At 47.6% G+C, this 9,321-nt stretch overlaps 1 long non-coding RNA gene across 1 annotated transcript; it reads right to left on the bottom strand.

Moving 5' to 3' along the window:
- Positions 1-1,750: 1,750 nt before the first annotated feature.
- LOC144167689 (uncharacterized) lies at positions 1,751-7,747 on the bottom strand. Its single transcript, XR_013322090.1, has 2 exons — positions 7,186-7,747; positions 1,751-1,906 (listed from the first exon to the last, which is right to left on the bottom strand). It is a non-coding gene; the product is annotated as an uncharacterized LOC144167689 (long non-coding RNA).
- Between the last annotated feature and the right edge of the window lie 1,574 nt (positions 7,748-9,321).

Here is a 9,321-nt window from a genome sequence, read left to right as displayed (position 1 = left end):
CGTAAGTGCCCTTCCCCTGGAGTAATCTTTAAAAGCAAACTTCGTGTAATAGCGTATTCTTGGTTTCGGTGAAGGTGTTGTGCACGCCGAGCTTCAGGAATTTTTCGTTGGACGTGTAAACTGGTAGGCCTAAAGCGGTCTTGTGTGCTGTTCTTATTGCATTGGCCCTTTCCTCTTGTTTGTGATCCATCCGGTGGAAGGGGTGGCTATATGCAATGCGGCTCATTATGAGGGCTTGAACCAGGCGGAGGATGTTCTCCTGTCCTATGGCCTTACTGGCCCTTGTAATTCTTCTTACTACTCTGACTAGCTGTTGAGCTGTAGAGCTGTCTTGCCAAGCTTGGTCAGAGTATTTGTGGCTTAATTGTCTTTATGGTAATAGTCATACCTAGCATTCTTCTTCTGTGGCGGAAATGGATGTTCCGTCCATCCAGTACAATGCTGCCTAGAGTGATGTTGTTTCCCGTCAATCTTACTCGGATGAGTTCAGAATTCTCGGGGGTGCATTTCAAGCCATTTTTTATGATCGGCTCTTGGAGGTCGTTGATAACATCCTGTAGCAGATCTAATTTAGAGTGTAATTTTCCGCTTTTCGTCCAGATACTAATGTCGTGTCCTGGGGCTTTAAATGGGTCGGATCGAGCCTTGCCTATGCCGATTGTTGCTGTTCAGTCCGATAGTAAGTTCGTAATGTAATTGTATCTTCTTTACCCGCATTGTATCTCCTCGGCGGCCTTGAGGATAGAATCGTGCGATGCATCGTCGAAGGCGCCTTTGAGGTCCTGTACGAGGATGATTTGATATTGGTCGTTGTCGTTGTCTATGGTATCGTGTTTTAACTGTAGAAAGGTGTCCTGGGTTTACAGTCCTTTCCAACTCGGCCGACAACGAACGAATCCCCCACGAGATTGGAATTTGATTTGACTCGGTTTGCGGAGGAAGAACACTTCGCGTTTTAACCCTCACCCGCCGCGATGGCTCAGTGGCTATGACGTTGGGCTGCGGAGCACAAGGACGGGAGTTCGATTCCCGGCCGCGGGGGCCGCTTTTCTGATGAAGGCGAAAAGCAGAAACGCCCGTGCGTTCCGCGATTTCGGTGCACGTTACAGATCCCCAGGTGGTCAAAATTAATCCGAAGCCCTCCACTATGGCGTGCCTCATCGCCTGTGTAGCGTCGGCGCGTTAAACCCTACAATCAATCAATCAGCGTTTCAACCATCTTTGTCGTTAGACGAAGGGGCCTTGGATTTTTCCTTATTCTTCTTCTCAGGTACCGAAAATTTCGCTCCTCGCAAATTTGTCCTTTTTTCTTTTTTGCAGAGCATCAGTTACCTGGGCTTGGTAGGCATTTCCCTTGAAACACGGAGAACAACTTTTCGCCTTTCGCTTGAAGGCCTCGGTGTGTGCTCATTGTACACTGACCGGCTGCTGGTACGTTGTGTGGGACGAACACTTACATTAAACGACTATATATACATGCAACAATACGTGGGCTGTTACCGCCCCCGTAAAACTCGAGGCGCGTCGTTTGCAAATTATGTCCGGGTGGTTCTCGCTTTCTGGGAGACGCTGAAAAGACGGTAAACACTTCCGCCGCGGACTCACGGACGGCTGTATGTCTGCACAGCCTCGCTTGTTGTAGCTCGTAATAGTTTATGCTGTTTCTCCTAATTATTGTTGTTGCACGTGTCGAGGTTGGGTGAATGTTTGCGGCCATCCTTCATAGGAGAAAAACCATCAACTACCCGGAGATGATGGCACTGTTTATTCACGTTGTTTTCGGTGCCAGGCAGCGGCTCGTGCCGCCTGTTTCTCTGCGCTGGTGTAAACGAAGCGAAGGCCGCCGTGCGAGCTCTCATCCAGGGGAAGCGGTGCAGCCAAGGGCAAGGCCGTTGCGACCAGGAAGCTGGGAAAAGAGAGACGGAGTGAGAGGAAGGCTCGGGCGATGGAAAAGCGAGAGATTGCTCGCGTGCGGGAAACAGCTTAACACGTGCACTCTCGGTGTGGAGACTCGTTTCGTGGCGTGCTGTTAGCGACATCTTGCGTGATGTCAATTCGCGTCCCTGTCTCAGTCGCGGTAATTGTAGTCGACGACGAATGTACCAGCTTTGTTGCTTAGACAGCGCAGCCCCCGAAGGCGCTTTGGCAGCGACGGCTGGCAAGTGCCCCATTTGTTCCTCAGTCGCCGTAAATTATTGTCGTTTGACAGCCAGTGTGTTTGTGACCGCGTTTGGTCAGCGCAAAAACACGACCTGCAAGCGTCGAGAAAAGTCCGTGTAAACGTGGTAAACGGATCTCGCATCTACGCTTAAACACACCTCACGTCCCACTTGGGCCATGGTTAGTGGTTAAAAACCGTCATGTCGAACCCCAAAGCCAGCACTGCCCATTTTGCCCTAACCCGTCAGCTATATTACCGTTTTGTACGGCGTATTTTTGTCTTCACAAAGAACAAGTTGGGCTTGTTGGTTACACATGACGAAAGTTTACAGCGCAGAACAACAATGATCAAGAGGAAGGCCGGAAAAACACGAGCGCTCGTGTTGTTCCGTCCTTCCTATGCCTGTTATTTTGCGGTGTAAACTTTTGCTATTTTTCTCTGCATGCTAGGCACAGCCTAACGAAAATCTATTGTAGGGTCAAACGCAAACAATAAAATCCCTCGCTCCTTCACTGATCCAGCTTTTCGAGCGGACGCCACCAACTTCAAGGCATGTGTGGCTCTTGCAAAACAAAGGCGAACCTTGAGCACCTGCCCTGAGGTACTTGAGGCACTCAAAGCCGTGTGAGCACGCCATGGCTGTCCTGAAACGAATGCCAAGGCTTCCTGGTAGATATAAATAATGGATGACTTTAAAGGAGCCATGAAGAGAAAACACAAGTTTGGTTCTTTCAAAAGATTGCCTTGTTAGAATCATACTGACACCACTTTTAACGTAAACTTCGCTCAAATAAGCTACATAATTAGGAAAAAATAGAATGACCATGCGACCCACCAGCTCATTTGCCGCAACAGAACCTATGATGTCACACGAGAATGCTCTGCGATTGGCGGATGCCGGCACAAGCAGACGCAAATTAGGTAGAGCTTACAAACTAGCCGAACGAGCGATTTGCGCTTAAATTTAGGGCACATTCTTTACAAAACAATAAGAATGATGGGACAAACAGTGGAAGTTACGAAAGCACATGTAAACATAGAAGTACTTATGCGTACTGCTGTTCGTACTGCGCACAGCATGCTTGGTTTAGCTGCACGGCATTACGGGGCTTGGGGTTGTCTCAGACGACACTGGCCGATTGACGCAAGCAACGGTGTCTTACGTGACCACATTTGTCGAGCGAGCACTGTTTCAGGGAACGATTATTTTCTCCCAGAACAAAAACAAGCCAGGTTTAAGTACGGGCAAAAACAAACCAAACGCTTGCCATGGTGTGGTGGCGCCATCTAGGTTCGGGTAACGTAAAGAAACGTGGGAACAAACCAACACCGCTGTACAGGGTGGAGACAACCTTTGAACGGTCCCGTGCCGCCGCAATTGGGCCAACGTGCTCAACGCGTTATTCTTTTCGTTTCCCACGAGACCTAGCAACGCGAAACAGACAATATGATTCAAACTTCTTCAGTAAACCGCGTTGCGGCGATAATTTTAGCGCGGTTTTGACACAATGACTTGCTTCGGCGGTGACCGAGCGACACAACATGGCGGCGCCAGCGTATACGTGTCTCTACCCTGTAAGGCGGAGAATGAAGGTATTCTAGGTTGCAGAGCGGTCGGTTCCTGTGATGTCTTTGCAGACACCGAAAACAAACGATTTAGCTGGAAAATCAAAATTTTAACCTAAATGGTTTAATTTCTCAGTGAATAAAGCATCGTTGGTATCCGGACAAGCGCTGGGGGCACTATAAAACACGAAATCTTTCGAATAAAACCAACTTGCATTTTCTCTTCATGGCTCCTTTAACCTCTACAGTTATACCTATTGTGCTCTGGAAGGAATAGTTGATGTTTCCGCGGGGCATTGAAGCTAAATTCGCCCGAGCTGAAGTTCAAGACCTCAGTGACCACCGTCCAATACAACTACTTTCCCCTTTTTCCGTAAAGCTTCTAATTACCCCCCCGCCCCTTTCTGGCCTTGCGTTGTAGGCACCGCAGAGCCTGACACTGCAAATGGTGCGCCTTAAGCGTCCTATCGTTGATTCATTCAGTAGAATACAAAAAAGTGCTCTAGGCAGAATAATTTTGTGCTCCCTTTTGTAGAAAGAACGCGCACTCTTTAAAAGGTTAAACAAATGCAAGATGCGCAAGTTCTAATTTATTTTTAGAACATTTCTGACAACTGTACTTTTTCTACGCAATAACCTTCGCTCTCAGGGCCAACTTTCGCGAAAACACTCGACTACGTGAAGACTTCGTGCTATTGCCTTATACTTGTAAGAGCGACTTGGGGTATTTTCCTTGAATTCTGTGTCGTTGGCTGTGAGCAAACTCTGCGAAGAGACGTATTGTTTTCGCCGTTTCCACACTGCAAGCAGCGCCTACAGTGAGCTGAGCTGTTCCACGACGTCATTCTTCTCTCTCGATCAAAGTCAAAGCACGTGTGGCGTCGCGAGTGGCTGCCTCGTGGTGGCCTGGCTGCAAAAAAAAAAAAAAAAAAAAACAGCTAGGGGTATGCATTTACTCTGCTCAGAAACAATTCTTCGGGTGCCTAAATGCTAGCCTTGAGAAAACCAGCATTGAAAATTCTTGTGACCCCCACCGTCTTTCCCAGTCATAAACCTTCGGGAGATCGGCGGTGTGTGAGTACCGCGGAATTCTCGCTCCACTTTTCGTAATTAGTCCCACGTAATGCTTCAGTCCATTCATCATACGTTTTTTCGCATTTGCACTCCCTGCACGCGAGAGATCTAGTGTGCTTTTGTTCGTTTAGAAACAAGAAAAGAAGAATGGCAAAAAAGAACCCAGTTTTTTTAAGCCTCACGGTTACAAGTCCTCACGGACGTTATTCGGAATGGCTCTTCCAGTGGTGGGATGGTTTCACTTGTTCAGAAGGACCAATGCCCAGGCAGCTAGTCCAGTCACAGAAGCGTAGTACGTTTGTTTTAGCTGAAACTGTTGAATGGTTAATGGTTATGGTGCAAGCGGGATCTTCTCCTTCTGGAACAAGATGGGAGCCCAAACATACGAGACACGTCCTAATAATTTTCCCGAAAGTTCATTGGCGATAGCTTTCGTTGTGGTTTCTGTGGGAGCGCATTCTGTCTATCCCATTCATGCCGTCAAAGTAATAGCGGAAGAAAAAGGCAATTTGAGATCCGCCTCTCTTACCACAATTTAAAAACCACCCCAGCATCTTTTTCAGTGAAGGACCGATCTTTCGAAGGAGGAAAAGTTGTGCGCTGTCTTTAGTGTTTATTCAAAGTAACCATTGCTTTACTAACTAACCTGCTTGAAGCTGACAGCATCATAGTACGTCTATTATTATTCAGCTCTGTAATAGCACAGTCATCCGTAATTAAAATTTGATTTTATCGCAGAGATTGGGGCTTTTGTGCCTATACAGCTGTTTTCTTTTCCTAGCGAGGAAAAATTGTTTTCTTGTATAAAAAATGCGAGCCAGTCCACCCTGTGCACGTGAGTGGACTGAGAAAAGCTATAAACGACACCCTCGGCAATTACCCATGCGACGTCACTTGAATTCACACACATGGCTCTACAAACAGTGTAACCACAGGCAAGTGAAACCCACTTAACTACACCCTTTATTACTTCAAAGTGATATTCTTTGCTAAGGTAAAATCATTGCATGATCCGCGAATGGTGGTTGGTTGAGTTCTATCAGTGAAGCACATGAGCGGAAACTCTTTTTTTTATAAAGTTAAAGGAAGCTCAAACGCGGTGTTAGACTATCTCACTTCTCCTCCGTCTCTGCCGCCGCCGACGGAGGCGACGAGATCGACGGCAGAGACGAAAAAGAAGTGAGATGCCATGCCTTAATGTGAGCTTCTTTTAATTTTTACTAACTCCTAGAGCATGCGCAAGGCGCGCACACGGCCGCTACACGTGCGGTTGGCGGAGCGCACAGCGGTGCCAGAGGTCTCGTGACGCTGTATCATTGCATTCAGTGAGAACTCATGGGGGAAATCCCGCAGATGTGATTGGTGTGTGCACCATCTGACTCTCCCTTCACGTGGGCTCTTAGTTTAATCTGTAGGACAGCGGGCTCTCGCTCCGTTTCTCTATTCGTTCCAGGTTCGATTCCTGGTGGTGCAAATAACTTCTTTTATTTGTTCGCGGGAGCTTTCTGTTGACACCGACGGTCGCGACAGAACCCTTGGGGGGTGAAGGTAAAAAGCTTCGCTTTAAAATTAACCGATTCCTCAAGTACAGGATGTCTTACAAGGCTAAAAGCTAGCGTCTTAAGGGTCGAACCAAGGAGCGGAAAGGGACGCGCCCCCGCACGCATGTCGCCCCCGAGAACCTGTTCGGCTGCCGGATGACCCGCGGCACCTCCGCTGCCGCGCGCATCCAACCTGCTAGATAATTTGGCGCGCCGCGTCGGAAACCGTATTGCTCGGACGGACGTGTGTCCCCCACTTTAGAACGATCTAGGCTTGTGTGGATGCAAGGCTCAAAGCTTCAATGAAAGAAAAAAAAAACATTTCCCAACAAGCGAGCGCACATCTATGTCATGCGATGTGACCATATAAACCTACGACGTTGGGCACATGCCACGCAAGCGGACTGGTTCCTGCGAATTTTAATACTGTTAGATATCAGCTTATGGCTAAATGGCCACCAGAAAACGGCTTTTCTTTTTTCTTTTCGGGGGGGGGGGGTGTAATACTTCGCGTCGAGACCTTTATCCTCTGCTTAGAAACGGCTGAAGGTATCTTATACAGCGTGCTAAATATAATAAAACAGTTCACGACCACTAAAGCATAGTAATACACCCCGTATAAATAGCATGAAGCGGTTCACTACATTCGGCTGCCAACATTCCCACCGTGTATGTGCTTCACTCTGGCAGACCATATCAAAGGCGGGGCAGATAACCAAATGCGGCGCACGTGCGCTCGATTTCTACAGAAGAGAATCCCGTCTTTCTAATAGCATCGCCACAAATAAAGGGTTGGCAGGCAGGCGAAGGAGTTGCGAAAAGCCGGCACGGGTGGCCACCTACCGATTTGTCCGGGGACATCATTACGGGGATGGTGGCGGCGGTGAAACGACCTTTGTCTCGACGGCGCGCCGTTTCCGACAACGTTTTCCCTCCCGGAGGAGAGAAAAGAGTCGGTCGGCCGCTTTCCGTCTCTGAAAATGCGCCTACTCGGTACGGAGCGCAAACGAGCACCGGCGGCCAGCCAGGGGACGGAAACCTGACCGCCTTGGTGGCTGCAGCTAAGCGGCACACGTTGCCGTGACTGGAAAGTGCTTATCTCATTAGAGGCACACAAACACAGCTGAAGCCGTCGTCGTAAGGGTCGCCATTCATGCCGAGAATCACCCCCTGCCCCTTTTCTTTCCTTTCTAGCTCGGATTGGGGCGTCGCGGCTAATGAAATAAAGGGATAGTTAAGGAAGCCTTGAGTACTAGCTCTTGCAGCAGTGAAATTAGATTACATAACACGCTGACGGGCTGACACAGGAGTGTTGTAAAGGCTTCAAGGTGAGGGGAACGACGAAGCGGCACTCCGTCAGCAGTTGTCAAGGGCTTCCTTTTCCTCGAATCCGGCAAGTTCAGCGGACCGGTGAGCTGTCTCAAGTTGACGGGTTGGCGTCGAAGAAGCTTTTGGCGAGACGCGGGCAACTACAGGAGCCGTGTTTTCTTGGTGACCGACAACAATATTTTGTGTTTTTCGTGTGTGTTGGAGACAGCTTCAAATGGGAGGATTTTTGTTTTCGTGAGCGTGCCCGCGGGAACGTGAGCGTGCTAGCTTGCCTCGGGCCTGTAACGGTTCTCTAAATTTGCGACGGTCAATATAGGCTCGAAAAAATTGGGGGTAATCAGCGGAACATTGTAACATTGGATGTCTCGAAAAGAATTCCTACGCGTGATGAAGTATAGAATAGTCACCTCATACATTTAAAATGGCGTGGGCCAAAATAATTTTCTGTGGCACGGTCCACAGTTTTTCATGAGTCGAAGTGAATTAAAGAGAACATGGAGAACAATAGAGAACATTGGTAAGCAATGTTGCAAAAAGTAAAACCTACAAAAAGAAATGCAGAAGGCCGGCCACAATACCTTTAGTGCTTGTTTCATTGGAATTGACACAGCTGAGCTTTGGAGAGGTCAAAATATTGAGTTAAAGGTCAAAATACCAAATTTTCGATTATTTCGGTGAAATAAAGTCAGCGCAAACCAGGTTACCATTAAGAAGAGATGCACGATCACATGGCTTAAATCGACACGTTCCTTAGCTCCACCAAAACCACAATGATTGCAAAAAACAGAGGCAAAAGTTCACATGCTTATGACATACTTTTTTGTTATTGGCTGCGATCTTTCACGTTTTTGGTTTTCAAAAAGGCTAAAAAAAATCGGATGATCCCAAACGTTGCACCCAGCGGTTTTTTGCTGACACTCGCAATCTTGTGTTTTGGAGCTCATGCAGTTTGAGCTAGCGCTTTCACGGGGTAACGCTTACCATGAATCACAAAACTACTCAAAAACAAATCACAGAGACGACGTATTTGTGCACCGAAACATACGAAAGTTGCATAGTTGCTCAATGAGTTTCGAATCTGTTTTCAAATGAGACACATCTGAAAATGTTGTGGATGTTAGTACGGGTATACGTGAAATTTTTGCGAAAATAACTCAGGCGTCACTCATAGCGTTGATACTGCAAAAAATTCAGAGGTTCAAAATGTCCCGCAGCACTGCGTAGTCTTCACTAACGATCGAAACATGTCCAGTGAGTTGATTTCGACTATCCTGCCTTTCCGTAGATGGATGCATGTCAACTCCGTTTGGCATGTACTCAACATGTACTGCTTTTGTCTGTTCCCCAACGTGCGTCACAAAATAATTTTGGCGCGCATAATAAAGCCGGCAGGATTATTCGAAATTCTCCTGTTAAATACAAGTTCTTTCGTAATCGAAGCATCGTTTTCCGCCCGACATAACTGTATAGCGAGGTATGAACTGCCGAATATTTCGAGTAAAGCGCGGACGTCTGTTGCCTTTGTAGTACCTTTATAAAGTGCAGTATTTGGTGGACCACTTGGCACGTAAGACCGAACTGTTTTAACAACAGAGCTGTTTAGGCTGAACCTTTTCCGCCCGTCCCATCAAAACACCCCGACGCGCGAAA

Source organism: Haemaphysalis longicornis, unplaced genomic scaffold, assembly GCF_048455015.1.
Source record: "Haemaphysalis longicornis isolate Haplotype H1 unplaced genomic scaffold, Haemaphysalis longicornis Haplotype H1 scaffold_2, whole genome shotgun sequence".
In the NCBI taxonomy this organism is placed as follows: Eukaryota; Metazoa; Arthropoda; class Arachnida; order Ixodida; family Ixodidae; genus Haemaphysalis; species Haemaphysalis longicornis.
The sequence above is the reverse complement of the archived record's forward strand: the minus strand, read 5'-3'. Positions and strand labels throughout refer to the sequence as shown.